At 42.1% G+C, this 17680-nt stretch overlaps 1 protein-coding gene across 1 annotated transcript in view; it reads left to right on the top strand.

Moving 5' to 3' along the window:
* ppp2r3b (protein phosphatase 2, regulatory subunit B'', beta) overlaps positions 1-17680 on the top strand; it is a 47218-nt gene that overhangs the window by 13694 nt on the left and 15844 nt on the right. The gene's annotated exons all lie outside the window — the stretch shown is intronic.

Genomic DNA, 17680 nt, shown 5'->3' with positions numbered 1-17680 from the left:
GAGTCCGAAAAAATATCGATATAACCGGGACTATCGATATATCCGACCCTGTTTGCATGTAATTTTCTCAGTGCGTGCATAGAAATAGTATCGATATAACCGGGACTATCGATATATCCGATATCGATATAACGAGACTTTACTGTGTGTGTGTGTGTGTATATATATATATATATATATATATATATGTGTGTGTGTGTACACATAAATATATATGTGTGTGTGTACACATAAATATATATATGTGTGTGTGTGTGTATATATGTGTGTGTGTGTGTGTATATATATATATATATATATATATATATATATATATAGATACAGTAAAGTCTCGTTATATCGATATTCAAGGGAGTCCGAAAAAATATCGATATAACCGGGACTATCGATATATCCGACCCTGTTTGCATGTAATTTTCTCCGTGCGTGCATAGAATAGTATCGATATAACCGGGACTATCGATATATCCGATATCGATATAACGAGACTTTACTATATATATATATATATATATACACACACACACACACACATATATATACACACACACATACACACACACAGTGTGTATATCTTTTCCTTTCGGCTTTTCCCCTCAGGGGTCGCCACAGCGAATCAATGTCCTCCATCTGCATCCTCTTCTCTCACACCAGCTACCTTCATGTCCTCTTTAACCACATCCATAAAACTCCTCTTCGGTCTTCCTCTCGGTCTCCTGCCTGGCAGTTCAAGGCTCAGCATCCTTCTCCAGATATAGTCGCTCTCTCTCCTCTGGACATGCCCAAACCATCTCAGTCTGGCTTCTCTGACTTTCTCTCCAAAGCCTCTAATATGAGTTGCCCCTCTAATGTACTCACTCCTGATCCTATCCAACCTGGTCACTCCCAAAGAAAACCTCAACATCTTCAGCTCTGCTACCTCCAGCTCTGCTTCCTGTCTTTTCTTCAGTGGCACTGTCTCCAGTCCAAACATCATGGCTGGTCTCACCACGGTTTTATACACTTTTCCTTTCGCCCTAGCTCAGGGGTGGGCAAACTTTTTGACTCGCGGGCCGCATTGGGTTCTAAAATTTGACAGAGGGGCCGGGCCAGGAGCATTTGGAGGGAGTGTTTGGGCCGGAAATACTAAACCTAAAGCATTAAAGGACAACCGATGCCTCCGCACAAGTTATGTCCATAATTTATAAAATCACTTCAAATGACTTTGACTGAGCATATTTTAAAAAGATTCCACAGCATATAGCTATAGTTTACGTTCTAAGACTTGCGCTGAATATTCACGAAGTCTTGTTTTCGAGTTGATGACGATCCCCATGTGACGTCACGTTTGGACCGCCCCTGACAGAGAAAGCGACACACAATGCATTTTGGGTACTTTGTTTGGTCTGAAAACTTCGTGTTGATGGCGAAATTAGAAGGAAAACACATACATAACGCCATGGTGAATCGTTGTGTGTTTCACCAAGACAACTATTTGATATTCGCTGACACAAATTTCCAGCTGACAAATCAGCCCATTTCCAACGGAGCTTGGGCGCAATCTTCTGCATTTTCTGGGTGCTACATTGCTGTCATTGACGTCTCGAATTGATATGGGAGGACTCCTTGAATCAATTGCAAACATTTGTGTTTTCCTCTTCATAGCTATTTGAATCATATTCATAACTGGATGTGTAACAAGAAAGCATATTCTCCGAATCTGAAGCCATTGTTTTGATTCTCGAGCAAGGCAAGACGTCTTGGCGTGACGTCACGAACAAGGGGGTGGGACCTTCTGAAACTGGCCATTTCCGGGTTCATTTTGAAGTCATTTTTATTGGTGTTTTTCATTTAACTAAAAATATCAGCCTTCCTGTTTTGGGTATTTTAGATGCTATAAAACGTTTTTCTGATGTCAGTGGGAAACACAAAAAAATGGTGCCGGTTGTCCTTTAAATGTAGTGTGTACAAACCTCATAGCACAGTAAGAACCCAATTTATTAACTGTCTTTCAAATGTGAAAAATATCCCTGATCAGTTAATAAATTTGTCTCAAGGAATATGGCGTTTACATACTATTTCGCAGATACTTGGAGGAGGAAATGGAAATAGATTAAAATAACATATGCACTGTGATTCATCAAGATTGCGTCTGTTTTTAATAAGTTTTCATTGAAGAGGCAAAGTTAAAGAAATCAACATTTATTGAAAAATGGAATGACTTTCAACATTCAAAACATATTATTCCACAACGAAATATTCAAGCTCAATAATACCTACTTGTGTTAAATTCCGCCAAATCATAGATGGTTTGTCCTGACCGCGCGCTCAACAAACTCCTCACTGACGCCCTCGCCTTCACGCGCAAACAATACACGTGTACCGTCGCCGAGCACACAGACATAAGCTACCTGCAGTGAAATTTGCATATCGGCACGGCAGCCAATCAGAAGCCTGCTTCTTTCTTCCGGACTTTCGCAAGCGTTATAAAGTCGTGCAATTGCGTATAATTTTCCAAAATAGATGCACAGAACTTCAGCCCAGAAGAAAGATTCAAAAGAAGCTAACAACATATGTGACGCTACAAAACGTAAATTTACATTAAACCGTGACTGTAAAGTGTACGTGAGACTTATGAAAGGGGCTTAGTGGCTCGTAGGAAGCAATGCAAACGTTGCATTGTGCACCACAATGACAATCGACTACTGCAGCAAAATCTAGCCATGCACATTTACCGTAAATTAAGCAAGGTAGCATTTGTAGTAGGTACATTCTTCATTAAAAAAAAAACTTTATACTTTGTGACATGATTACTTGTCTCATTGTGCTTCAAATTGTGAAAAATGGGGCAGGCAACTTTTCAGTTATCTGCCCTGTTGTCCGCTATCAGCATCCTTCTCCAGATATAGTCGCTCTCTCTCCTCTGGACATGCCCAAACCATCTCAGTCTGGCTTCTCTGACTTTCTCTCCAAAGCCTCTAATATGAGTTGCCCCTCTAATGTACTCACTCCTGATCCTATCCAACCTGGTCACTCCCAAAGAAAACCTCAACATCTTCAGCTCTGCTACCTCCAGCTCTGCTTCCTGTCTTTTCTTCAGTGGCACTGTCTCCAGTCCAAACATCATGGCTGGTCTCACCACGGTTTTATACACTTTTCCTTTCGCCCTAGCTCAGGGGTGGGCAAACTTTTTGACTCGCGGGCCGCATTGGGTTCTAAAATTTGACAGAGGGGCCGGGCCAGGAGCATTTGGAGGGAGTGTTTGGGCCGGAAATACTAAACCTAAAGCATTAAAGGACAACCGATGCCTCCGCACAAGTTATGTCCATAATTTATAAAATCACTTCAAATGACTTTGACTGAGCATATTTTAAAAAGATTCCACAGCATATAGCTATAGTTTACGTTCTAAGACTTGCGCTGAATATTCACGAAGTCTTGTTTTCGAGTTGATGACGATCCCCATGTGACGTCACGTTTGGACCGCCCCTGACAGAGAAAGCGACACACAATGCATTTTGGGTACTTTGTTTGGTCTGAAAACTTCGTGTTGATGGCGAAATTAGAAGGAAAACACATACATAACGCCATGGTGAATCGTTGTGTGTTTCACCAAGACAACTATTTGATATTCGCTGACACAAATTTCCAGCTGACAAATCAGCCCATTTCCAACGGAGCTTGGGCGCAATCTTCTGCATTTTCTGGGTGCTACATTGCTGTCATTGACGTCTCGAATTGATATGGGAGGACTCCTTGAATCAATTGCAAACATTTGTGTTTTCCTCTTCATAGCTATTTGAATCATATTCATAACTGGATGTGTAACAAGAAAGCATATTCTCCGAATCTGAAGCCATTGTTTTGATTCTCGAGCAAGGCAAGACGTCTTGGCGTGACGTCACGAACAAGGGGGTGGGACCTTCTGAAACTGGCCATTTCCGGGTTCATTTTGAAGTCATTTTTATTGGTGTTTTTCATTTAACTAAAAATATCAGCCTTCCTGTTTTGGGTATTTTAGATGCTATAAAACGTTTTTCTGATGTCAGTGGGAAACACAAAAAAATGGTGCCGGTTGTCCTTTAAATGTAGTGTGTACAAACCTCATAGCACAGTAAGAACCCAATTTATTAACTGTCTTTCAAATGTGAAAAATATCCCTGATCAGTTAATAAATTTGTCTCAAGGAATATGGCGTTTACATACTATTTCGCAGATACTTGGAGGAGGAAATGGAAATAGATTAAAATAACATATGCACTGTGATTCATCAAGATTGCGTCTGTTTTTAATAAGTTTTCATTGAAGAGGCAAAGTTAAAGAAATCAACATTTATTGAAAAATGGAATGACTTTCAACATTCAAAACATATTATTCCACAACGAAATATTCAAGCTCAATAATACCTACTTGTGTTAAATTCCGCCAAATCATAGATGGTTTGTCCTGACCGCGCGCTCAACAAACTCCTCACTGACGCCCTCGCCTTCACGCGCAAACAATACACGTGTACCGTCGCCGAGCACACAGACATAAGCTACCTGCAGTGAAATTTGCATATCGGCACGGCAGCCAATCAGAAGCCTGCTTCTTTCTTCCGGACTTTCGCAAGCGTTATAAAGTCGTGCAATTGCGTATAATTTTCCAAAATAGATGCACAGAACTTCAGCCCAGAAGAAAGATTCAAAAGAAGCTAACAACATATGTGACGCTACAAAACGTAAATTTACATTAAACCGTGACTGTAAAGTGTACGTGAGACTTATGAAAGGGGCTTAGTGGCTCGTAGGAAGCAATGCAAACGTTGCATTGTGCACCACAATGACAATCGACTACTGCAGCAAAATCTAGCCATGCACATTTACCGTAAATTAAGCAAGGTAGCATTTGTAGTAGGTACATTCTTCATTAAAAAAAAAACTTTATACTTTGTGACATGATTACTTGTCTCATTGTGCTTCAAATTGTGAAAAATGGGGCAGGCAACTTTTCAGTTATCTGCCCTGTTGTCCGCTAATTTTTTGTCATCAGTTTCAGACACTGTTTTTACTATAATTTGGGCAGGTTTGGCGGGCCGGATTAAAAAGCCTAACGGGCCGTATGTGGCCCGCGGGCCGTAGTTTGCCCATGCCTGCCCTAGCTGAAACCCTTGTATCACACATCACACCTGACATTTTTCTCCAGCCGCTCCAGCCTGCCTGGACACGCTTCTTCACCTCTTTTCCACACTCTCCATTGCTCTGGACAGTTGACCCCAAGTACTTAAATTCCTCCACCTTCTTTATCTCTTCTCCCTGTAGCATCACTCTTGCACTTGGATCCCTCTCATTCACACACATATATTCCGTCTTGCTGCGACTGATCTTCATTCCTCTCCTTTCCAGGGCATATCTCCACATCTCTAGTTTCTCCGCCACCTGTTCCCTGTTCTCGCTACAGATCACAATGTCATCTGCAAACATCATGGTCCAAGGAGATTCATGTCTAACATCGTCTGTCAGCCTGTCCATCACCATAGCAAATTAGAAGGGGCTCAGAGCTGACCCCTGGTGGAGTCACACCGACAGCACACCTCACAACTGTCTTACAGTCATGATACATGTCTTGCACCTCTCTGACATACTTTTCCGTCACTCCCTCATTAATTACTCCCTAATTACTCCGACTTCCTCACGCAATGCCACAGCTCTTCTCTGGGCACCCTGTCGTACGCTTTCTCCAGATCTACAAAGACACAATGCAATTCCTTCTGACCTTCTCTGTACTTCTCTATCAGCATTCTTAAAGCAAACACTGCATCTGTCGTACTCTTTTTTTTTGGCATTCATTCATCAATTCTTCAAAGTACTCTTTCCATCTTGCCATCACACTACTCGCACCTGTTAATACATTGTCATCTCTATCCTTAATCACCCGAACCTGCTGCAGGTCCTTACCGTCTTTGTCTCTCTGTCTCGCCAGCCTGTAAAGATCAGTCTCACCTTCCTTGCTGTCCAGCCGAGCATACAAGTCATCATAGGCCTCTTGTTTGGCCTTTGCCACCTTTACTTTAACTGTGCGCTGCATCTCTTTGTACTGCTGTCTACTCTCGTCCGTCCTCTCAGTGTCCCACTTCTTCTTTACTAACCTCTTTCTCTGTATACACTCCTGCACCTCCCCATTCCACCACCAAGTCTCCTTATCTACCTTTCTTCCACTCGATACACCAAGCACTTTCCGACCTGTGTCTCTGATTATGTTCGCTGTAGTTTGCCAGTCATCTGGAAGGATTGTTATTATTTCTTTAATTACAGTCCTTATGGAATGTGACTCTCTTTCAAAACAGCAATTCCCTCTGACCTCCAATGCCATTCCATCAAGCCATCAGTGACCATCACAAATGTAAATAAAGTGACTTTATTATACAGTGCAGTGTATTTCTGTCATTACAATACAATAGCACATTTATTATACATAGAATAAGGTATGTTGTGTGTAGTTTTAAGGCTTATTTAGTTGAAAATTATATTTTATGGAGACCTGGGAACGGATTATTTCCCCATTGTGGGACGAATAAAGGTATTCTGATTCTGATTAGTCTCATTTTAATGGTTTCCTATGGGAAATTATTTTTTGGGATACACAGTTTTTGCCTGACACACACTGTCTGGGAACCAATTAAGCTCGTAAGCCGAGGTCTCACTGTAATTATATATATATATATATATATATATATATATATATATATATATATATATATATATATACATACATACACACATTCAAAGCAGCGTAAGAAACCTCTCTTTTCATCAGAAAAAGAGGTAATTCCCAAGTTATATGGGTCTGAGCTTGAAATGGAGGTGGCTGTACAAAAGGCAAATGCTGCCCCCTCATGGGAGGGAAAAACATTGCCAGAGATATGACCAGCGCTTTATTGGCAACCCCCCCAAAAATTCAGGTATGTCGTTCCACGTCATGCTTTTCAATTCTGGAATAAATTCGGGAATGGCAGTGTTTTGCTTTTTTTTAAATGTTGCTGTGCCGATGACCATTTTGTGTTTGGGAGCCTTACTGAGCATCTTCATTAAGTTCATGGAGTTGCTTGTTCTGTAGCCACAAGGGGACGTACGCCAGTGTCTTGTGCCGGTCCCAAGCCCGGATAAATACAGAGGGTTGTGTCAGGTAGGGCATCCGACGTACAAGCTTGGCCAAAACAAACATGCAAATCTTACCTCTGAAGATGGAGGACACTGATTCGCTGTGGCGACCCCTTGAAGGGAAAAGCAGAAAGGAAAAGAATAAGTGAATGACTTAACATGTTTTAAAATGGTCACTAAAACCGTATCTATGCTACAACAATATGCTTCTTTTCAACTTGTTGTCAGAATTGTGTCGCACTGAAGTAAAAATGTGCAAACCTGAGGCATATTTCGCTTTTTATGGCGGTTGACTTCTTTCAATTTGTCACAAATTATAAAAGCGGGACTACAAAGTCAGTTTTATTTGAAATTGGTCAACTTATTTCGACACCTGTGCAACACTTAAAGGACAACCGACATCACTTTTTTGTTTCCTAACTGACATCAGAAAATGTTTTATAGCATCTAAAATACCCAAAACATGCAGTATTATATTTTAGTCAAATGCAAAACACCAATAAAAATGACTTAGTGTCCAAAATCTGCAAAAAAAATGAACCCGGATGTGGCCAGTTTCAGAAGGTCCCGCCCCCTTGTTCTTGGCGTCTTGCCTTGCTGGAGAATCAAAACAATGGCTATCGATCCATCTCTTGATCCCGGTCGCTTATCCGGATCACAGACGAAGCCGCGTTATCATCTGTTCCCGCTGTCGAGGGCTAACCTGGCCGCTGCCTCTCTCTCGGTGTTGCTGGCGAATATCATGTCGCTTCTCCATCGACCTGTTGGACGGCTACAGTACTCGGCGGCGGAGCTGCTGAAGTTCCGCTCCCCATGGACGAGCGTGCCACCGGCGATTCTCCGGTTCCCGGAAATCGCTCGTCGCCCTTCCCGGAGGTATATCCACCGCGGATCACGTCGAGGCTTTCACCTCGATGGCTCCAAGGATATCACCTCACTCTGGTCATCCGTCTGCCAGCCGCGCAGAAGAAGCAGCCGCTCGGTCGATCACCGTATGTTAGCCGGCCTGGCTAGGTCGGCTAATGCGCCTCGTAGTGGGGACGCAACCAGCGTCAACTTCGGCCTCCTCAACGTCCGCTCGCTTACGGGAAAGGGGTGTCTTATCCAAGACATTCTAATTGACCGTAAGCTTGACTTTTTTTGTATAAATGAGACTTGCCAAATGGCGGGAGACTTCTCCGAGCTCAATGGCGCGACTCCGCCAGGCTTTGTTTACATTTCTAAGCCCCGCCTCTCAGGCCTTGGAGGTGGTCTGGCGATAATTTACCGCAAGAACTGGAAAATCCTTCAAGTTTCACTCCAGGAAACCCTATCGTTTGAATGCCTTGCTTGTAAAATTTCTGGACCCTCACCCACCATCATAGCCACTGTATACCGTGCACCAAAACCACATTGTGACTTTCTAAAAGAATTCTCTGATGTCCTCACACACCTCTTCACCCTGTCACCAAATGTAATTATTCTCGGGGACTTCAACATCCACATGGACATTTCCACTCTTCCCTTACTAAAGACTTCACCTCCTCACTCGACAGCTTTGGTCTCCATTAATTCTCGAACTTTCCCACCCACATAAAAGGCCACACCCTGGACCTCATTTGCATGTCTGGCCTTATCCCTAAGTATTGCACAGCGAATGAACTCCCCATAACAGACCATTTCCTGGTTTCTTTCACTGTTTCCATCACCCTCTCTCTCCCCAACCCCCCCGTGTCGTCTCATATCGCAACATCAAGGACATCAATGTTGCCACCCTCGCTGAGATGATCGCCACCCTGACTCCGGACTGCAACTCATCTCCTGATGAACTTGTTTCCCGGTACAACGCGGACCTCACGAACACCCTCAACGCCCTGGCTCCTGTAAAGTCCCAGTCGGTCCAATTCACCCGGTCTGCACCCTGGTTCACTGCCCATCTCCGCTCCACCAAGGCAAAATCTCGCCAACCTGAAAGACTTTACAGGAAGTCTGGGCTCACTACTCACAAGGACATGTACGCAACTCACCTTACTTATTACAAGGACTCTATCACTCGTGCAAAATCGCAATATTACTCTGGACTCATTGACTCTAATCCTGGAAACTCACGGGCCCTCTTTTCCCTCTATCACAAAATCACACAACCTCCTATCTCTCTCCCCTCACACTTCAATTCCTCTGAGACATGCAACACTCTGCTTATGTTTTCTAGTGAAAAGATCAACAAAATCCATCAGCACCTCGGGTCCTCTGTCCCCCCCACCTCTCCCAGCCTTTCTACTCCTTCCCAACGACTTTCTGCCTTTGAACTCCCCCATTCCTCTATAATCTCAGACATTATCACCAAATCCAAGAACTCCTCCTGTCAACTCGACCCCCTCCCTACTATCCTTATAAAGTCCTGCTTACCCTCTCTTCTCCCATTTATTTCTATCATTATTCACTCCTCATTATCAACTGGTATTGTTCCTATCCCACTCAAAACCGCAGCTGTCACTCCAATCCTGAAAAAACATGTCTCAGACCCAAACGATTTCAATAACTTGCGTCCAATTTCCCACCTCCCATTCATCGCCAAAATTCTTGAAAAGACAGTTGTGTCCCAGCTTCACTCACACCTCACTCACAATAACCTGTACGAACAATTCCAGTCTGGTTTCGGCCCCCGCCACAGGACTGAATCGGCTCTCATAAAAATCACGAATGATCTTTTTATGGCAGCCGATGCCGGTTCACTCTCCATCCTCCTCGACCTGACCTCAGCCTTTGACACCATTTTCCGCCCTATCCTGCTCGACAGACTTTCCACCATAGGCATCACACTTACCCCACTCCGCTGGTTTCATTCCTATCTCTCTGATCGCTCACAATTCATCCAAATCAACTCGTTCACCTCACGGTCCTCTCCTGTGTCCTCTGGTGTGCCTCAAGGGTCTGTCCTGGGGCCACTTCTCTTTATTATCTACCTACTTCCTCTTGGCAATATTTTCCGTAAGTTTGGCATTCACTTTCACTGCTTCGCGGATGACACCCAACTCTACCTCTCCAGCAAACCCGACGCCGCTCTTCCACCTTCATCCCTCTCACTTTGCCTCTCTTAAATCCTGGCTTTCCCATAACTTTCTCAAGCTTAACAGTGACAAAACCGAACTTCTCCTTGTCGGTACCAAATCCACCCTCCACAAAACTAACAGTTTCTCTCTCACCATTGACAGTTCAAGCGTGTCCCCCTCCCCTCAGGTCAAGAGCCTGGGTGTCATCCTCGATAGCTCACTATCTTTTCAGTCCCATATAAATAACATGACTCGGTCTGCTTATTTCCACCTCCGTAATATTAACCGTCTCCGTCCCTCGCTCACCCCTCACACCACTGCTATCCTTATCCACAGTCTCGTCACCTCCCGCAACGGTTATTGCAACGCACTTCCCTTCGGTATCAACCACAAATTTCTCCATAAACTCCAACTCGTCCAAAATTATTCAGCCCGGATCATCACTAGAACCCCCTCCTTTCACCACATCACCTCTGTCCTCCAGCAACTCCACTGGCTACCTGTTAAACATCGTATCGAATTCAAAATACTTCTGTTTACATTCAAAGCCATCCATAACCTTGCCCCTCCCTATCTTTCTGACCTGCTTCAAATCTCTGCTCCCTCTCGGTCCCTCAGTTCTTCATCCTCCCTTCACCTCTATGTGCCCTCTGCCCGTCTCACCACGATGGGTTGCAGAGCTTTCAGCCGCTCTGCTCCCAAACTCTGGAATTCTCTTCCACCCAACATCCGCAATATTGACTCCCTCCCTATTTTCAAGGCTCACCTCAAAACCCACTTGTTTAAAATTGCTTTCAATGTATAGTTCTATCTGCTATTTTATTATGTATCATTTTACTTATGGTTTTATTGTTATGTGCTTTGTTTTATTGTTTTTATTGTAAAGTGTCCTTGGGTGTTTTGAAAGGCGCTTGAAATAAAATGTATTATTATTATTCATATTTGGAGAATATGCTTTCTTTTACTCATCCAGTTATGAATATGATTCAAATAGTTCTGAAGAGGAAAGCATACATGTTTGCAATCGATTAAATAATTTATTCCGTGCCATTTTGAGGCAATAGGGGGGGAAATGTAGCACTAAAAAAGAGGCAGAAAATGGCGACAAAGCTCCGTGAAAGGAATTAATCAGCCCGTTTCCACAGGCTGATTAATTCCTTACACAGAGCTTTGTCGCCCACTTCTGCCTCTTTTTGGTGCAACATGTTCTTTTCAGGCGGCCCGGTAGTCGAGTGGTTAGCACACCGGCTGCACAGTGCAGAGGTCGCCGGTTCGCGTCCCGGTCCGGCCTCCTTGTGTGGAGTTTGCATGTTCTCCCCGGACCCGCGTGGGTTTTCTCCGGGTCCTCCGGTTTCCTCCCACACTCCAAAAACATGCATGGCAGGCAGATTGACCACTCCAAATTGTCCCTAGGTGTGAGTGTGAGAGTGACTGTTGTATGTCTTTGTGTGCCCTGCGATTGGCTGGCAACCAATTCAGGGTGTCCCCCGCCTCGTGCCCGAAGACAGCTGAGATAGGCTCCAGCAACCGCCCCTGACCGTAAAAAAGACGCATTGTAGCAGTCCTTCCATCACGTCAATGTATTTTACTGTACTTGTTTGGTCTGGGGACCTCGTGTTGCACCCAAAAGCCGCCAGAAGGCCAGAAGAGGGCGTCCAAGCGCCATATAAGGAATTTATCAGCCTGTGGAAATGGAGGTCGCCACAGGAGGGCGCCATTTTGTGCCTCTTTTTTTGGGTGAGAGATTTCCCCCCAATGTTGCCTCAAAATAGCACAAATAAATTATTTAATCGATTGCTAACATGTATGCTTTCCTCTTCAGAACTATTTGAATCATATTCATAACTGGATGTGTAACAAGAAAGCATATTCTCCGAATCTGAAGCCATTGTTTTGATTCACTAGCAATGCAAGACGTCTCGGCATGACGTCACGAACTGGGGGCGGGACATTCTGAAAATGCCCAATTCGCAGCTCAATTTTTTGCAGATTTTGGACACTTTAAGTCATTTTTATTGTTTTTTTGCATTTGACAAAAAATATCATACTGCGTGTTTTGGGTATTTTAGATGCTATAAAACGTTTTTCTGATGTCAGTTAAAAAACAAAAAAGTGACGTCGGTTGTCCTTTAAGCTTTTTAAAATGTTGTTTGTGCAGTGGTGCACTGTTGACGAGGGATTCCATGACCACACCAGAATGGATTTATTCCATTTGTATTGTTCCTGATGGGAAAGGTGTTAGCTTGACCACTTGGCTTTGGAATTTTGTGAATAAGATCTAAAGCATTAGTTGGACAATATGCACACTTGGTGTGAGGTGGCACATCATGTGGTGGCCATGTGTCACTCAACATTAAAAGAACTGTGGCTGGAATGGGCGGGGGGTAATGCTACTATTTTAAGACGACAAAATGGATTCCTGAGCACTGATGCATTCTTGTGCAGATTAGTGGAAAAAATTTGATTTATGCCCCGGTGATGCAGGCCACAACAGCTGGTGTGACTTCGACACCGGACACCGCAGAGAGTCCCGTGTCGCCGTTAAATATCCAGAATTCCTCTGTTGGGCCGAGAAGTACTGGCACACTCACACGCTATATCAGGTTCTTGTTGTGGATGTTTTATTGACATTATGCACGACAGTTGTGGTCACATTGTAAAGGCCTTTGCTCATACATGGACAGAGCAGCTCATGTCTCCTATAGTCGCGGGTTATTTCTTCATAATGTGCTTGGCTGGCTCAGTGATATTCTCGCTATTTTAAGCAGTCGCTAATCTCTGCCCTGCAAGTGTCTTTATTTAAAGTCACTTGTACATCAATGGAGGTTGGTATTTACATGATGTTGATGTTTGGTTTCCAATTTGTTCTTGGGTCAAATTTAGCTCAAATGAAGATTTAACATACATTTCCAGGCAGTTTTGCATACCCCTTCTTATGTATAAAGTCATTGATTATCAGACTTATTACGGTGTGTTCCCGGATTTAATTTATAGTCTCAGTTTGTATGCAGCAAACTGATTCCGTATACAAATGTACATACTAATCGGTAATTTATGTAGGAGTGCGAGCAAATTGGCTCCTTCCAAGAGAGACATATGAAGAAATGTATCTCTGACATAAATGCATTCTACTAAAACAGCAGCTGTTAAAAAGCCAAATGATGAGAAGCAAAGAGGTATTTGAATCGTCTGGTGTCCTTGGATTGCCAAGTACCCCTGGTCCCAGGATTCTCCAATGGTTTTATAATGTACAGTGGCTGTACATTATATACACCAGCTAAACTGGAAAAATTTAGTTCATATACAAAAAGTGTTTAAACACTTTAATAGCGATATGCAGAGGGACAGCAATGCGGTCTCACTGCAGAGCAAGCCAGCACAGTTAGCATAGTCATTGCGCAATCCATGGTGAGGCTCAGCCAGCTGCTTCCTCACCGCTCGTCTCTACTTAGTATTTGAACGGTAAATGTGAACATTCATCGATTTTGAAAAACAAAATCCAAAACTGGTGAAGTTAAATTGAGAAGAACTTTAAAGTACAAATCACAAAATAAATGCAACTGTTTAATTTGTTTTTCATTTGATATTTCCATGATGACAGGTGAGGCACAGCCTCACCTGCCTCCCCTGACTGCACGTCACTGCTAATTTTGGCCCCCATTCACGTCTTGCCCTTCCACTGTGTATGTTGCATTGACAGTTTCTTCAGCCTCCTTTTGTTGAAGTTGCCTGCAAGACTGTCCTGCATGTTAAAGGGGAAACAGGAAAACACTGGTTTGCCCAAACTCTTACCACCCTCTAATTTAAGACTCTCTGGCTTTTGTACAATGTTATGTAATGTGCAGACTGACTGTAATTGGCTTTTTGCATTTCGCTGATGGTGATGTTCAGTGTGACTCGTGTGTTGCAGTAACTTTAGAAGTCCACATATGCCCTCCCACTGAACATAGTACGGTGAACATGAAATTGTTTGAAATGTATCAGCAAAGCTAAGAATTTTTGTTTATTTATTTATTCATTCATTTTTTAAAAACACCTCATTTTAGCTTTTTTATTTTACCAATACGGTGAACTCTTGTTTATGGTTCGGACCCATCCAAAACAGATTGCAACTCTTGTTTTGAATTTGTATAGATCTTGTTTCTTTGAATGGTATAACCAGCAACTTTTCCGTCAGGCGTACAACTTACAAAACGTCTCCGCCCGGGTGGCCGACAACGTCAAGAAAAAAAAATGAAAGATTTTTTTTTTTTCAAATCAAATACAGTAAAGTCTCGTTATATCGATATTCAAGGGAGTCCGAAAAAATATTGATATAACCGGGACTATCGATATATCCGACCCTGTTTGCATGTAATTTTCTCCGTGCGTGCATAGAAATAGTATCGATATAACCGGGACTATCGATATATCCGATATCGATATAACGAGACTTTACTGTATTTGCTTTATTTAATAAAGCAAACATTTGAACAAAGATTTCGAAATGTGAATAAATTATTCCGATTTCGAAATTCGGTTTGGAAATTTCTGAATTTCGGTTAGTTTGGCAATTTGCATACTCAGCACGGCAGCCAATCAGAAGCCTTCTTCGTGCTTCCGTCTTTCCCGAGCGTTATAAGATCATGCATTTGCATATCATTTTCCAAAGTAGATGCACAGAACCTCAGCCCCAGAAGATTCAAAAGAAGCTAACATTTATGACGCTACAAAATGTAAACGTACATTATCCCGTGACTGTAAAGTGTACTTGAGACCATTGAAAGCCGCTTAGAAATTGAATGCACATTAAAAGCCATGTGGGAAGAAGAATCCACATGGCTTGTAGCAGACGACGCAACATTGCATTGTTGAAAATGACGAACCGTGTATGGACAAACAACCAACTGGAGCAAAATCATCAGCAAAAGATATTTACGATAAATTAAGCAAGGGAGCATTTGTGGTAGATACATCCTTAATAAAACAATTCTTAATACAGTACATTGCAATTTTTTTTGTGATTAGTCGTCTTATTGTGTTTCAAGTTGTGAAAAACGGGGCAGGCAACTTTATGGTCGGGCAGAGTTGTCAGACACTGGTATTACAACTCTAACATACTAAAATACATTCAAGCACACACAAAACTTTGATACTGAAGACTTTATACAGAATGTAAATGGACACGAACACATAAAGAATTGTTAGCATTAAGTGTATAGAAAATATTGTACACAGTTAGGGTTTAAAGCGGCAACAATTTGACCCTGGATCAAATTAGTTTAATTTCCATTATTTCTTTATGTGAACATTTGTTCATTAATCCGTGCACATGAACATGTATCCCCAAATGCTTGAGACTTGGATACTACCTCTCACTGGGGATGTGACCATGATAAGGTGTGTTATGTGTGTAGTGCTTCATTTATTTTGTCCACCCCGTCCAGGAAATAAAGTTAGTTATTCAATCCAGCATCATTACGTCCACTGAGAAACTGTATGGTGCAGGTTTTGCATGTTTTTTGCTTCCAAGCTTACAGAAAAAACACATACGAGATGACAGTTGTGTGTGATCTGCTGGTTGTCTTGCACATTTTTCCACAGATGGCTTGAATTTATTAGCATTAAAAGACGAAATTAGATGCTTGGAAGTAAAAACGGCATCATGCAATCAGCTTATCAAGCTCGTGTGGTGTCCTGGGCTACGGATAATAAAGTGCAAAAAATATGTGAAAATTTTGGTCTTTGTCATCCTGTCATCTAAAAATAATGTGTGGGGGTGCAGGAAAGATCACAACATAACGTTAACAAATATTAGTTTGTTTACGTGGCTGTGGTGAGCATGTTTAAATCAAACAGGCTTTTGGGGGCTTTGTGGAAGGCGATGCTGTTAGATCATCAACTTTGTGAAGAATTGATGTAATTGCCGTCACTTTTGGGACATTAGCGAGCCAAAGTGGACCACAGCGCTACCGCAAATGGTGCTCGCCTGGTGCTTTTAATAGGCGTAGACTACTTCGGACATCATTCTTTGAATTTGACGTATCCCATCCCTCCTTCCTCCACCGTCGCCCATCATCTATAATAAGATGTGGAATGGCTGGCAGCCCAAGCTCGCAGGGGGATGGCAAAACAAAGAGAAACCTACTGTAGGAAGCAGAGTAGTTAGATCTATGCATGATGATGATGTATGTCTCATGAATGTGTCACACGCTAATTTGGCGGGTTCTCTTAAGAAACTAAGTTTTTATACCTTGGCTGTCATAAGGAGTTCATTTTGTGTCTTGGTCTTGCCATGTATATGTACACATAGTAGATGCTGCTTATAAATGATCTTCCACAAATTCAGTCACTGAAACGATTTTTCCTATTCATAAAAGATAGTTGCAGGAAGAATTGTCCAGGATACTTTGAATTCTTCAAAATGCATACATGTGTATTTTTACAAAGCACAGGATTAGGTGAGTGGTTTAAAGCAATCGTCTCATTAAAAAAAACAGTTTGACAATTTTACAAAGGTTGTTGTCTCTTTATTGAAAAAGTTAAATCTTTAATTTCATTTGAAACAGTATTGTATGTGATAATTAGAAAAATGCAGATTACGAGTTCATGGAGTTCATTTATCATGGGTTCTTTTTGAAATGTAACCCACACGATAAATGAGGGATTACTATTCATGTTTACTACACACCAATCAGAGACATACTTTCCTTCCTTTCGTAGTTTACAGTAAATAAAGAGGAAGCTAGCAGGTGACTTGGATAGTAGCCGAAAGCTAACAACTTCAGACTAACCCCAATTGCCGGCAGCCTTAATTGAGACATCAGTGGTGAGGAACAAGGTCATGTTTCATCGATTATTATTTCAGAAATGAATAAACAATAATTTTATGGACATAGATTAACAAACGCCATGATACTTTTCTGTCATAAAACTTTTTGGCTTGCTGAACCATGGATACTGGTGTCGGATAGTCTTTGATCATCTATTGTGATTTGTTTGGATGTCGGTCCTTGATAATGGGTCTTTACATGGCAAGTAGCGTTAAAAGTTTGTGCCTTGCTGCCTTTAAAAAAAAACACAAAATGTGTGTGTGCGTGCATGTATCATTTTCTTTGATAAATATTTCATTAATGTTGTTAAATATTTTACATGAATATTAATTTGTGAAATTCTGTTGCCTTAGTTTGAGTAAAACTAGTACACAGTTGCAGCCATGAATGCAATTCACTCAAAAGATTCAGTGCAGATTTGCAAAAGAGAAACAAATGGATGTAATCGGGTTGCATCAGATGATTTTTAACTGTGGATGCAGTTTTGAAACTGCCTTATTTAGCATTGCTGGAAAAGCTTGTAAAGTTGTGTGCTTGAAATTGACGTTTGAAATATTCAATATATCCTTACTCTATCGAAGTTTGCTGGAATTTTAAACTTGTGAGCCCTTGCACTGTATCATCGTGTTGCTATGGTGCATCACCCAATTTGTGAGCCACAACAAGTTGCCTTCTCATTGCATAATCCTCTACGAGCGCACAGGAATGACAACTGCAA

Source organism: Hippocampus bargibanti, linkage group LG08 (genome assembly GCF_051943395.1).
Source record: "Hippocampus bargibanti isolate YZ-2025 linkage group LG08, ASM5194339v1, whole genome shotgun sequence".
NCBI lineage: Eukaryota > Metazoa > Chordata > Actinopteri > Syngnathiformes > Syngnathidae > Hippocampus > Hippocampus bargibanti.
Note: the sequence above shows the minus strand (reverse complement) of the source record. Positions and strands in the feature narration are given on the sequence as shown.